Genomic DNA, 16,118 nt, shown 5'->3' with positions numbered 1-16,118 from the left:
AGTTATTTTAATGTTAGCGTTAGATTCATCAAGTAGCCATAGACGATGTCAATTTTAAAATATTCACATAATTTTGTACAAATATTAAAATGATAAAGTATTTTTTTTTCTAAAACACAAAACACATCTTTATTTGTAAAATATACATCTTTATTTATTTTATTTTCGCCACTCGAAAGTCCCCATGGTACAAGTATTATAGTGGTCCTTAAACTTTTTTCTCTCTAGATGTCTCCTTTTAAGTGAGCCCTCTTTTGTTATATTAATTTTGAAACCTATCTACCATCAATCACGCCCTCACTTTGCCAAAAAGGTAAAAGTGATTCTGAAAGATGCAAATTGGAAAAAATCCCGAGAGAGATATTTGCGAACGACTTTGCTGTCGGACCAACTCCACAAGAGAATGTCTTCAACGTTCGCCTTAATGAGCATCTATTGAAAATTATTCATGGATTTCTCTTCTTTTTTTCCTTCTTCTTTCAAAATCAATTCTCGCTCTCTTTATATATTAGTCATACTAATGTCTGAATGTGATTAAGAAGTTTTTTTTTTAATCTATTTTCTTTCTTTTCTTTCGACCATGTCCGATCCTAATAGGATCATATTATAGCCTCCACAGAATGGAGGTTTGTATTAACAGATTTTTATTTTTACGAGAAATGAATGTCAGCCACTTGCTCAACCTATTAGGTCCATACTCTGACACATAAATAAATTGAAAAACAATATGTGTACTTGCCAGACCCAGGATTCGAACCTGGGATCCTCGACTATATAGGCCCACGCGGCCATCGTGGGTTTGTAATCCCTATTTTATTTAAAATTATATATTATAATACATATTAATATCCTTTATCTTGTCTTTTACTGACTAATTTATAAGAAAAAAATATATTTTCTTCACCAAACTACCTTTTTAAAGACAGAGATTTCAGAAGATTTTCTTTAAATCCGAATATAACTAAGACCTTAGACTATATATACATCTAGACGCCACCCATTGCATTGCTAAATGAAGCTGCGCGCCGTGCGTTTGGTTTGTGGGCGAGCGAACGCATTCGTATACAAATGTTTGAAACCATAGACCATTTCGCTAGTGCTCGCCCAAAGTGCTCGCACTAGACGCTCAGAATTAAAATATAATTTTCTATTTTTTTACGTTATATAGTATTTTTAAGCGGTCAAAATGCAACCATTAGGAAAAGATATCCATAGTTTAAGTTATTTTAAAGAAACACGGTCACTTGATATTAAAATATATACAAATAAATTATCACGAACATGTATCAACTCACCTATGTAACGTAATACCATCTTCTTGCTTATCAGTACGGCTACCACATTTTAATACAACACACAGAACCATCTTTTCTACTTAATTAACTAAAAATATTTACCACTGACTTTAAATTTAACACAAAAAATAGCAATTTTAGTAACACGGTTATCGACGCTTAGTTAAGCAACAAACTAAGATTTGGCGGCGACACTAGATCAAACCACCTCCCACATCTGTAAACCTTGTATCTTACTCTAGCGCATGTCGCAGAGATTATAAGGGTGCCGAATACTTTCTCACTCGCACTTGTGCATCGTTTTTGTTCAGGCCTTGGGTAAGACGTTTGTTCATCAAATTAATATTTCTCATAAAACACTGATTATAAAGGAACCGGTGATAAGTTGTACGGCATCAATAATTCATAAAATAAATAATTATTTCATTATGAACGGAGTGTAATATTATTTAAATAATTAGTAATTAATTTCATATTACTTAATTTATTATTAGTTTTATTAATTATTGATGCTGTCTAACCCCTGTGCTGGGCACTACATAATAATATAATTATTGCATTTAAACTTTTATTCTGTTGTATTATAGTAAAGTTTATAATACCATCAGATACGTGATAATACGAGGGTGGGTCAATAAGTCCTTAGAAAAGCCGACAGGTGGCGCGACTAGTACTGTAAGCGGTTTGTTTTCATGCAGCGGCACTACCGATTCAGTATGCTGCGAAGTTTCAATCAGATTGGTCGGGTTGTTGTGTGTTTCTCGTACATTTAAAAAAAAAATTTGCTTGTGGAAAATGGAAAAATGGAAAATGGAGAAAATTGAGTTTAGAGCTGTTTTAATATAAAAGGGTTAACAGCAAACGAAATAAAAAATGAGTTGGATTTAGTTCACGGCATATCTGCTCCTTCACTTGCAACTATTTATAACTGGTTAAATGAATTTAAACGTGGTCGTACATCAACAAAGGATGAACCACGCTCAGGACGTCCTGTAGAGGTGACTACACCAGAAATGATCAATAAAATCCACGATATGGTGTTAAGTGACCGAAGATTAAAGTTGAGTGAGATAATTGAGGTTACAGGGATCTCAAAAGGTAGCGTCATTTCTATTTTACATGACAAATTGGGCATGAAAAATATTTCTGCAAGATGGGTGCCGCGTTTGCTCACAGTCGACAATAAACGCAATAGGGTGGTGGCCTCTAAAGCCCTGTTGTCGCTCATGCAACGCAATCCGGATGAATTTTTTCGTCGCTTTGTGACTGTAGATGAAACATGGATACACCACTATACTCCCGAGACGAAAGAACAGTCAAAGCAGTGGATTGCGAAGGCAAACCATGTCCAAAGAAGGCGAAAACCGTAAAATCAGCTGGTAGGGTTATGGCTACTGTATTTTGGGATGCACGTGAAATTATTTTCGTTGACTATTTGGAAAAAGGAAAAACAATAACAGGGGGTTATTATGCATCTTTATTGGACCAGCTAAAAAACAAAATTGAAAAAAAACGGCCTCATTTAAACAGGAAAAAAATCCTCTTTCATCAGGACAATGCCCGTGTTCACACATGTTTACGATCAATGGCTAAAATTGAAGAATTGAAGTTCGAATTGGTCGACCACCTACCGTATTCGCCAGATTTAGCCCCCAGTGACTTTTTCCTTTTCCCAAACTTAAAAAAATGGCTAAGTGGATAACGTTTTTTTTCAAATGAAGAAGTCATCGATCGGACAAATGCTTATTTTGAGGACCTTCCGAAAACTTAGTTTTCTGACGGTTTAAAAAAAATTGAGAAACGTCTAACCAAGTGTATTGAGCTCCAAGGAGATTATGTTGAGAAATAAAAAAAAATACAAAAATAAAAACTGTTTTAATGCTTTTTTCTAAGGAATTATTGACCCACCCTCGTACATTAATGCACAACAATTATTCATATATTTACAAATAATTAGATGTTTCAGTTTTATTGTACTAAATTTCACTGATCTTTTAAACAATAAAACTATGTAAATTAATTTTTTGAATGTATATAGCTTGTACTAATAGTTAAAATTTTAAATATAAAATAAATTATGACATAATACTTTTAACCAATAATTATCATTAAATTTGAGCATTCATTCATTCATATGTTTCAATTTATAAAGGCTATTTTACACTAGTCATTCATGATTATTTCTTTTCTGTGATATAAGTGATGTTAATATCAATTAATCTAACATCGTGCAGCTTACCTCTCTTATCCTAAATATTTTATTTATAAAACTCTCATATTGTCAATAATTACCACGTGGATCCTCCGCACTAAAACGGTGGTGGTTATTAGGCGTCATTTAGTGGAAAACATGTCGTTCGGATGTTTATCTGAGGCAACGGATGGCAATAAGTTGATGCAGTCACTATATTTAGTACACTGAATGCCATGAAGGGTTGGGGGAGGTATTTTACCCTCTGGGGGATAACTAACGTGTTAGTAACATTAGATAAATAAAATGTTAATTAAAAATAATTTCTCAATGTAATTAAATTTAACTATTAAATTCAGTCAAATTATCATATTTTACTTTTCTTAACACAAAATATTATATTTAAAATTGTACGTTTTTCTTCACAAATACGTCATATAAACTTAGTCAATTAAAAACACCACAATATAATAATTACTTAACACAATGCTTACGGGCCCTTTTAATTAATTTTGTAATTAACGTGTTAATTTGCATTTGAAAGGGAATTAGCAAAAACACTATTTTGTGCGACCCGTAAGCATTGGGTTAATTAAAATGGGTCTTGAGTTACCAATCATAAACCAAAATAATCCATTGCTTATATATTAAAAATAATTAAAAAATATATATTAATAATTATTAATCAATATGACGTATGAAAGGTTGTTGTTGCTTGATTGTTCAGATGAGAGTTTATTTGTTTATAAAAGAATACACTGAGTACAATAATAAGGATGTTGACTAGAGATTATAATCGCGAGGTAATGATGTACTGATGAGATCGATATGATCAAGAGATTAATATATGAATGCACTGAGAAACTTGATTCTAACGGATGTACTATGTCAACAGTTAAAAGCAGTACGTCTCGTGACGGACTCGATGAGTTGAGTGTGGATTCATAGATTTCCCTTCTTATTTTTTACATTGATGCAGTACATATTATATGACAATAGATATGTTCGTAATTACAAATCAAAACAAACACTACTTATCTAGTTATGATTGAGAAAACGTTGACAATTATTATTGTTCCAATGTTTTGTTTTAATAACTGCTATAAAACTAATACTTTCATTATCAAGACTATCAGTCAATAAATAATAAAGTCAATATTTCAATATAACTACAAATAATTACAAGATAAAAAGAACTGTTTATATACGACGTTTTTAAATTTTCTGTTGAATATGCTCAAGATGCTCAAACTTGTACTTGATATGAAGTAAATAATAAAAACAAACAAACAATCAAATATAGAAATACTGAATACTGAAATGTCATTTTGATTTCCATAGTAACGCACGTATATATTAATAATTTAGTTGCTAGGACGACCCAGTTAGCAACCAATTATAGTGGATTGGATTACGGATTTCTTCCGAGTAACTTTTCATACAAAACAGAATTAACTGAAAATGAATTCAATTCTTCTTAAAGATGGCTAAAAATATTAAAAAAATGCATTGACATCGTGTTCTGATATATTCTAAAAGTTTCAAATGTCTAGCTAGTCGGGAAGTTAGTTAAAAATCGATCGCAAGATTTGTACTGGATAAACAACCAATGGACAAACAAAAATACGAGCTAAAAAAAACGTTGTAAAATAGTGTTAGAGGTGTCCCTATTTTTTTTTAAATATATGTATATAATGTATTAACTTTATTTGGCTTTGTTATTTGTAACGATTCACTCGTAGCTGTATTTTAAGTATGTGTGAGGGTTCACTATTAAAAATGTCATTAGAAATAAATTCTTTATTTCTAGTCATAAGGTATTTCTGTTTTTTACAAAACATTTTTAAAATTATCCTAATGCTAATTTATAAGAGTATTAAAAATAATTGGTATATAGTACTTACTTTATATGTATGATTAAAAAGAATGATATATTTATTCTAAAAATATATGAAAAGCTGTATATTAATGAATGTTGAAACAGTCTATTAATAAACATATTGAATAAATTTATAAATAAATGTATATATTATTATAATTTTAATTAGATTATTATTACTTAAGTGTATAACACATAATAACATGTGATGCATTATAATTTTCTGAGTGTAATATTAACACAGAAATAAATATTATAAATATTTAAAGCTCTAGTTTTATTAGATTTAAGTCGATTATTGTTGATATTACTTTGAGACGTTTTGAATAATATGAATTTCTTACAAAATGACAAACCAGACGATCAACAAAATATATCATTTTATACTGGCTGCACTTTTTAGTGGAATGTAAAAGGACGAGATGATTTGGATGCTGGGGGGGGTTATACCAATATTCCAGGCACTGACCTTTAATGATGATAAGGCTGGCTCCCTGGTCTACTTCTCACGCAATAGCGCTATCACTCTCCCGGTAACACTGTACTTTTTGAGTTACTCTGTGGTTTGTTGAATAGATGGATAGGTGATGAGTTTGATTGTTTAAGTGAGTTACACGGCATTGGGCGAAGCGATAATTATTCTTAATTTAATTATTTCTGTGATGACGCTAGAGTCAAACGAGTACAGACCTACAAACTTATCCAAAGAATGGATGGGGGAGCCACTGTCGAACACTACCAAATCAAGACTCGCAACTGGACAGAATCTGACATTCGAATGACGTTTTCAAAATGGCGTTCATATGGTAGTTCGTAGTTTCATTTTTGACAGTTCTTTCGATAAGTTTGTAGGACTGTACACGTATTGACGCGTTTACGGTCAACATGTACATGTCTATAATTTATTCATTAATGTGTCTGATACTGCAGGGCCTGGATGGCAACAATAATTATTAGAATTAGTAGAAATTATTTTTATATTCTGGAAATTTTTTAAATGCGCCATATATTTCTCTACATACTAAAGGTAGAGTCGGTGACGTTTACATACGCATGGCAACCCATGGGATTCACAATATGACTGCTCTCTTCGTAAGGCTACAATATAATTTTTCATAATCAATTTTAGATAAATCTAGGTAGCGATCAATATTCTTATGGATAATAACAATTACTTTTTACAATTGTGTCACAGAAGGTTGGGTATACTTACCATGAAATTTTGGAAGTAAATAAATATCTATACATAGCGAAATAAATGCTCGTTTTATGCCTATCAATTCATTTGAAAAGATCTGAAGAAACTTACGTTGGGGACAGCTATTTTTCATATTCAAACGATTGAATTTATTTCCTTATTTATATTCTCGGTGCAAAACAGATACCAAACGATAAAGCTGATCGTAACTCACGAGTTATTCACAAACATAATCTATTAATATTGCCAGAATAAATAAATAAATAATAATAATAATATGGTAAATAAATAGATTGGACATGTGCCAACTTAACCAAACTGGGTGTTTATAGTCATTTCTTTCCCTATTTTATTATTCCAATTCATTTATTTTATCTCACATTAAAAGTTTTACAGATCGAACAAATATTATTCAAGAAAATAGCGTTTGAATATATCGTATGGATTTACTGGTGGCAGTACATATTGGTAAAGCTCAAAGGTCTCGGCTTTTGAGCTTTTAGCATCGATGTCTCCGCCGAACTTTAGGGAAACACTGGCACAACCGCGTTGCAAACACTCGAGTTCGTAGACGGACATGGCAGCCCTCTATTTATACAATATTAATATATCAATTCAATATTTGGAATAATAATTACTGTGACTGCACCAAAACACATTTTGGCATAAATAAAAAGGATTTGAAAATACTTTTTTTTGAATGAAAAATTAATGTTCTTTAAATTAAAAAAAAAAAAAAAAAAATAATTGAGTGACAGATTTACAAAAATTCTACAATTATTTTAATATAACGAAAATCCTACCCTGCTAATTTGGTGGCTTAGGGCTGTTATTGCTAAAGTAGCCTCTTTAATCTTATCCGAAATTCACCCTTGTGTGTATTACATTTTGAAGATCTTCCTCATCAATAACTTATAGCACATATATTTTTCCCGTCTGTCGTATGTATTCCGTTATAACCTAAAAACTACTGGACTAATATTTACGAAAATTCCAGATTTTACAACCTTTTAGTACAAAATATACTGAATAGAGTTTCAAGATGATATATTAAAGTGTTTGAACGTTAGGTAGAAGATAAATCAGTGGTTCTTAACCGGTGTATCGCTAGCTTGTTGCAAGTGCATCGCGAAAAAATACGCGAAATAGTGAAAACCGAAAAATTCCTTCGCGAAATCGTGAAAATGTACCAGAGAACACGAAGAATTGGTCACCTTGTCAACAGATCATACTCTAAAAATAAATTTTCCGAAATAACTATGAAGAATTTTGGATTTCTGTCCAGCTATCTACATGAAGGCACTGAAAATCTTGTTACAGTCTTCAACATCATATTTGTATGAGCTCTGTTTCTCAACAATGACTAATATTAAAACTAAAAAACGAGAAAGACTTACGAATTTAGACAAAGAAATTGAGGGTAGCTATATCAAATATTCAACTTAATATTTCTGAAATCAGCAAAATCCGACAATCACATTAATTGATTTTCACATCAAATAAATTCCATTTTGTTAAGGGTAATTTAACTTACAGTTTTTCTATATATGTACTTATATATCTTTTCTTTAATATTTTTTTTGGACTGTTATATATTTATTTATTTAGAAAAGAGTATTACGAAATTACAGCGATTGGCCAATGCGCCATAATACATAATAAATACAAAATTATAAAAATATCTGAATTACAAATAATAACTAATATAACAAAAAAGTAGAAAAGACAGCATGTGTTTATGTAAATATTAAATAAACATGATTAATATATATACAATTATAAATTTAACCTATTTAACACATCCACAAACATTATATAGTTAATAAAAAATAAATTAACCTTTATGGTGCCATCAAATAAGTTAATCGCACGATACACAGCATCATGAAACATAACATCTGTCCTGCGACGAGGTATCTTGAAGACCGTAGAGTTACGAGTGATATTGGTGGGAACATGAAAATTAATATTTGCCAGTATATACGGATTGTAAATGAACCCACGAAGAAGTAAAAAGAAAAGCTTTAAAAGAGCAATCACTCTTCGGGTGGACAGGGATTGCATTGATAGCATACCCAGAAGAAAACGAGTCGAGAAATTCATTTTATTATCATTGTCATAAGGAAAGAACCCGTATGTTCTTAAGTGGATAAATCTAAGAAATCTATTATGGACTCGATCCAACTTATTGTCTGGATGGACCTATTAGGACTCCAAATAATGCTGGCATATTCAAGAATACTCAACACAAATGATACGTATAATGTACGTAGCACTCGGACGTTTTCGAATGATTTTGAAACCCTCATAACAAAACCAAGCATTTTGCTAGATCTAGTACTGATGTTAAGAATATACTGATTGAAAGTGAACTTTGCATCATCCCACACCCAAATCTTTTATCTCCGTTACTCTACTCAATATTATACCAGACAATGTGTACGGGAACAATAAGGTGTGCCTTGAACGACTGAATGAAATAATATTACATTTGGAGGTAGCGAATTCCAGTTTATTCAAGATAGACCATTGCGAGATAGCATCTAGATCAGACTGCATAATGGCACAGCATATTGGGGTTATAATATGATGATGAGATGAGATGAGATTATGAGATATAATATGTTTAATTTGTAATACAAGTTATGTCAGCATATTTTTCATTGTTTTCTGACCGTTTGATTTTGGTGCATCGCATTTTTTTCTTATGATCAAAAGTGCACCGTGACTTCGAAAAGGTTAAGAACCACTGAGATAAAGTAACGCACATGCAACAATTCATCGTGAATCTTTTTAACTGTGTGGATTGGTGACGTGAGGTGAGAGTAGATGGCCACGCACCTACATACAACCGTTGTCGATCACAAGAGATTAGTCGTGCTCTCAGTAAAATGTCATACTGACGTAGGTATATATTGTCTACAAAAGCCACTGAATGGGTATTTAACTTAGACTATAGATACATCTAGACGCCACCCATTGCATTGCTAAATGATCTGCATGTCGTGCGTTTGGTTTGTGGGCGAGCGAACGCATTCGTACACAAATGTTTGAGACCAAAGCCCATTTCGCTATTGCTCGCCCAAAGTGCACGCTCAGAATTAAAATATAATTTTCTATTTTTTTATGTTATATAGTATTTTTAAGCGGTCAAAATGCAACTATTAGGTAAAGATATCCATAATTTAAGTTATTTTAAAGAAACACTAGGTCACTGATATTAAAATACGTATATAATAATATTCAAATAAATTATCACGAACATGTATCAACTTACCTATGAAACGTAAAGCCATCTTCTTGCTTATCGGTATGGCTACCACATTTTAATACAACACACAGAACCATCTTTTCTACTTAATTAACTAAAAATATTTACCACTGACCTTATGTTTAACACAAAAAATATAAATTTTAACAACACGCGCTAGCAGGTTATCGACGCTTAGTTAAGCAACAAACTAAGATTTGGCGGCGACACCACAGCAAATCATCTCACACATCTGTAAACCTTTTATTTTGCTCTAGCGCCTGTCGCAGAGATTATAAGGGTGCCGAATACTTTCTCACTCTCACTTGTGCATCGTTTTTGTTCAGGCCTTGGTATTTAAGGATTTTTTTAAATATAAATATGATGTACCTAACTAAAACAATAACATGGCTAGATGAGAGAAATTAAAAGGATATAAATATAGTTATTTTTAATAATATTAGATTTTTTTAAGTTTCATACCTTATTTACCAAAAATTAAATAGCTACGGAAAAAAATTATAATTGTGAATTAATTACATTCAAATCTAATCGGTTAATTTTTTTTTGTGTATATCTGTCAACTTTAATGTCCGTTTTTTATGCGAGCGAAATCACAGTCAATCTCTAGTTATTAATAAATAACAATTTCAAATACTTGGTAATTACAACGTTTTGAATACTTTTCATTTCAAGCAAAAGCTCATTTATCTTTTAATAGTGTCTTGTAAGCAGTAAAGTTTCTGGAAAATGCATGTAAATTTTCTCTGTTAATAGACTTTCAACATCAGTTTGGCGTTAAAGGGATATAGTTAATTATATCAGTAACAAGCTCAGTTGCTCGCAGGTGATGTCACAATAGATACCCATAATTAATGTAATGAATCGGATTAACGTTTTGCTAGAAAATAGATAACAGAAGGTGGCAGTATTTTAGTGCTACGTGACACGATAAAAACTTACTCTTAAAATGCGCAGATAACATTTTTGGAACGAAACAAGCTATGTAGCATTGGTATGCAACTCATTATTTCGGAACTTTTTTTAAATGGTTAGGAACCAACTTAAGACGGTACTTTAGTGAAACGGCAAATAATTTTCAACTATAGGTGCGACGAAATCTTGGACTCGCTGGCAATCGGAGAGCGAACGTCGAGCTGTGAACACGTCAATTTGTTTCGTGATGGTGACGGGGGTATTAATTCTTAAATCATGTAAAGATGACTAAAAAATGTTACCTATTTACTTTAAAAAGAAAACATTTCACGATTTCAATGAACATATTATTATTGTTACTAATAGAACAATAAACAGAACATTAAATGGACGCATGTTGGATTTATATGACAAATTATATTTTGCTCGGCACGCGTCATTTGCACAATCCGCGCATCGCCTAGCCACGATCTTATTAGACCATGCGTCAACTGAGGTATAGCCTTAATGGATAGACTTAATCTACCATTTAGGTAGTCGAATAGTATAGAGATATTTCATGACCGTCTTTATATTATTTGTGTTGTGTTTGAAGATAGTAATCACTTAAATCACAGGCGTTGCCAACAATTTAATTTCTAGATTGATATTTTTGCTTCAGTCATTGTTAATTCACCCGTTTTCTTGGTGAAAGGCGCACGCTTTCGCAACTTCCTCTTTTTGATGACACCAGCGATCACTCTTTTCTCCAGGCTGCTTAGATCTCTTCTTATTACGTGACCAAAGAATTTAACAAACTTGCAGTTATCTGAAAGACTATTTGGGCGCCAAGCTTTTCCTGTAAAAAGACATTTATACGCTTGGCCGTCCATGGAGTGCGAACCATCTTTCATCAGTACCACATCTCGAATAATTAAATTATCTTCTTACCGAACTCTCTATAAAAATTGAATACCGTAGAAGTATAAGATTGATAAAATTAAAACTTTTTGTGGTTTTGTGATGCTGTGTTTTTGGCAAGACAATCCTCATTGAGAAAATTAAAGTAATTTATTCTCACAATAAAATCAGTCAATATCCAACCTTTCAATCAAGCAGTTCACATAACAATTGAATAGTCGTCCCATGCATAAACGTAGAAGTACGAGATTGAAAATGTTAACGTTTTGACGAGTTTTTGTGATGCTGTGATTTTGGTGAAACGATCCGCGTTGAGAAAAAGAAAATAAATTATTCTCACAATAAAATCAGTCAATATCCAACCTTTCAATTAATCAGTATACATGTCAATTGAATAATCATTCCACGCATACTGAGTTTGTCCGCAATATAATATGTAAGTACTTACATAAAATTAACAAAATTATACATAAAAAAACAACATTTAACTCCAAAGTACAGTATTTTTTTCAATATCAGTATTCTTGTTACATAAAACTATAATCAATATTAAGGATAACAAGTATAAAATAAGTTTGATTATCGATAACTCATAGCATTTGTGGTGAGGTCAATACCCTACCACCTACATGACTTGGCAGGAAACCAATAATTTATAATTACAATGTATCTTGCAACATAATAATGTTAAAATATCAGAACAAGCGATTTATGTGAATCAATCAATTTTTAACAGAAAGCTTATTTAGCAAAATAATTCAATAATTATGTTAATCAATTATTTATAATGTACCAAACGATTTATCATGATATGCACAAATTTGTTTATTTAAAAATCAATCGTGCCTAATAATTAAAAAGTGCTTAATTGTCCAAAATTAAAATCAATTATTTATAATTTACAAACAAGCTATGCATTACACAATAAAGCATGATTATCAAAATATCCAAATAGTGATAGCAGCATTTTCTATTGTATCAAATCGCTATAAAAACACTTAGTACATGAAATTAAATTGTCAGTCAGTTATCAAAAATTTAACCGTAAGGTTATCGTTCAACTTCGCCCGGTCGACTTCGCAATTCACCAGAACTCAAACACGTGATTTCACTCAGCTAAATTATAAATCTGTAAACTTACCTGTAATAATTAAATTGATATTTATTTGGAAGGAGATAATAAAACCAGGGTTCATTTAATTCACGCATCACTCTTCTTATTATTGGAGTCAAACCAACCTACCCTGCCTGTTCCTTATACCATCTTCTAACCAAACATTCTTGGACATCAAATTCTGCGCTAATTTCCTTTTCGCAGCTACCGGAGTTATTGAAGCTTGAGCCGAGGTATATAAAATCACACAGTCGTTCCAATTGGTTCAATCTACCCGTGTAACTCGACATTAAAATACTGATTAAATATAATTATGGAATTAGTTATCCAAGATATTATTTCTTGCAATATATAAAACATGTATCACTAAAAAATAAGACATGGCGTATTAAAAAAATTAAATCTTTTCATTTTGCAATATTATTTATAGCTATATCCTATCGTAGCCTTCAAACTAATTATTATATCGAGGGTATACTGACAGAACGCATTATTTCAGTTTTTGCTATTTTTCTGTTTTAAATGCCAAAATGTATACAATTTTACGCTCTACGTCCTGATAAAATGCACAAAGGCATAGGATATAATGGTGAGAAAATAGAAACATTATTAAATCATATTGTTATTTTTTTATTCTAATAGAAAGCATGATAATGACCTAATGCGTTCTGCGTATACAAAATACAGGACTTGTAACATGTCGTATATTGTGTTTGCCATAAAGTTTAGTCTTTATAATGCAGAAAAAATGTTTTTAAATCATAAAAAATCTACGTGGGAGAACGCTTTGAAAAACAAATTAGTCCTTTTTGCGATTATCTCAGAACTTATTTTAATGAGTTTATGCTTTCTGTCAGTATACCCTCGATATGGTGAAGTCACATATTGCATTTATAAAACATTTAAATATTCACTTATCTTGTCTCATTGTTGTTGTAAACAACGCTATGGTAACAAAAATCGTAAGACAAATACATAGAGCCTACAATTTTAGTGTTACTTTGGAATGATCCGTAAACTTTTTAAATCCAAAGAGATATATCGGCACACAAAAATCAGAATACTGTCGAAGGTATCTGAATTGTTAGAACTTGTTTATAAAGGTTTATTCAGTCTCCAAGATAAACTGTACGGTCGTTTACAAAGTAGGGGTTTTTTTGAAAAATAAATTTATTTCATTTTTACAACTTTAAAGGGATGGTGTAGTGATAAAAGTCGAGATTGGAGGTTACTCTGATGAATGGAGGAGCGACTTCATTGCTGATGAGTAAATAAATACAGTGGTAAAATGAATACCGGAAACTTTAAAGACTGTAAGTGCCAGAAATTATGAAAATGGTTTTATTTAAGAAATGTATAGCAGGTGCCATGGCCAATATCCTACAGAAGGGTACAAGTGCCACTGATGCCCGTAAATAATTCCTAAAAATTCGAGAAGATGGCGTTGGTTGTACGAATTGTATGGTTGATGTATGAATTGAATGTTTGAGTGTATTTTTAAATTCCCGCTACCTTCTTTTTTTGAAAATGACACTTACACCCTTTTAAGTTTCCGGTTTTCAAATGACAGAGCAAAGTTATGATACTGCTCCGTGGTCCGAGGCTCGTTGCAAGAAAATGCTGTGCGGTGCGACTAACACAAAGATTACTGATCGGACTGAGATTAAGATTGATACTAAGATTTCGAGTATTTAGACTGACTAATTCATCAACTATGATCCACTATTTATATGCATGAATATTCGGTTAATTGCTAGTCATTAGTGTTGAAATATGCTCAAAATACCATATATTTACCACTAGCGCCATCTATGATGTAGAGATGTAAGCTTGTTGACTTGTGTTGTCCATGAAAGGAAATAAATTCACTTTTTTTCGTCTTGACAGTCGAGCACGTTGTTTCTATTCTAAAAACTTAAATACAATTCATCATAAATATAACAATTAGCTAATGAATTTTACAATTGGAAAATCTGCTGACCTTCGCATTATTGCATTTCGAGTGTTACGAGAATTACGAGTGTTACGACCCCATCGAAGAATGTCACACGTGTATTAATATGCTGACGGTCGATGCGGCGATTGAGCGACAGTTTAAATGACTTGCTAATTTTTACACCGTCGAAACAAGGCTGACGCTACAAAGTCATTGACTACTACACAACTTATATATTTGACCAAATGCTATTAGTATAAGTAAAATACTACTATGTCCAGACAATAAATTCATACTTTGATAATCGTTTCGTCCATTTCAAACTTCAACAAATCTTGAAAGTAAATTACAATTTTAGTATTAGTTATATAGGTACCTAAGTGGAGCTGTCTTTTTGTCTAAACGATTTCCGAGATAAAAGCTTTAGCACATAATTATTTTTATACGTAAACTATGTAATTCTCAGTACATGGTAATTAATTTTACCTTCCAATTAAAGAGATGTCACGGAGACTTAAAGCTTTCGAGATGTGGCTGTATAGACGCATCTTCAAAATTCCTTGGATTAACCGGCTGAAAATTTCTCAATCGAATAGGAAATGACCGAGAAGTTATATGTAGTATCAAAACTAGTAAACTACAGTACCTCGGCCACATTATGAGAGGACAAAACGTCAGCTGAATGCAGAACTATTCTAACTTATATTTGAAATTTTTGAGGAGAGAGTTTTTTGAAACAACTTACTGAAATTATTTATTATCTTTATGGATAAATGGATACATAGTGACATATGTGGATTTAGTAGGATTATTAATGAAAAAAATGGTGCAAAGACTTGTCCATATAAATAATAAATAACTGAAGTAGGCTGTTTCAAAAAACTCTTCTGCAAAATATTTAAAATGTGAGTTAGAATAGTTCTGCATTCAGCTGATGAAAAGGACAGCATTCCCCAAATTGTCATTCAAGGAAAGATCAATGAAAAGCGTAGCAGAGGACGATGCCGCATTTCGTGGCTTAAGAACCTCCGTGATTGATACGAGTGCAGCTCCACTGAACTTTTCCGGTTAACAGACGACAAATCCAAGATCGCCCTGATGGTGGCCGACCTCCGCTAGGGGATGGCACAATAAGAAGAAGCAATTAAAAAACGTAAAAGTCCTAAGAAAATATCAGCGACTTTATAGACAAAGTAGGAGCATATTATATTATTGTATGTAATAGTTTTCCGGGATCCAGAGAAGATAAAATGAAATTCACCTTCAATTCCCGTAAGTATGTCCGAGTGTGCAATTTATTTACCGTTATCGTTTACCTCCCTCCAACTGTCACTATTCGCCGCTGGAGAGAGACCTATATACAACAATAGATATCTTAATGATGTAAAATAAAGCGTTGAAGCTCATGTACGCTATAAA

This window comes from Rhyacophila brunnea, unplaced genomic scaffold (assembly GCF_057557595.1).
Source record: "Rhyacophila brunnea isolate RB1 unplaced genomic scaffold, BYU_Rbru_1.0 scaffold_12, whole genome shotgun sequence".
In the NCBI taxonomy this organism is placed as follows: Eukaryota; Metazoa; Arthropoda; class Insecta; order Trichoptera; family Rhyacophilidae; genus Rhyacophila; species Rhyacophila brunnea.
This window is presented reverse-complemented; position numbering follows the sequence as displayed.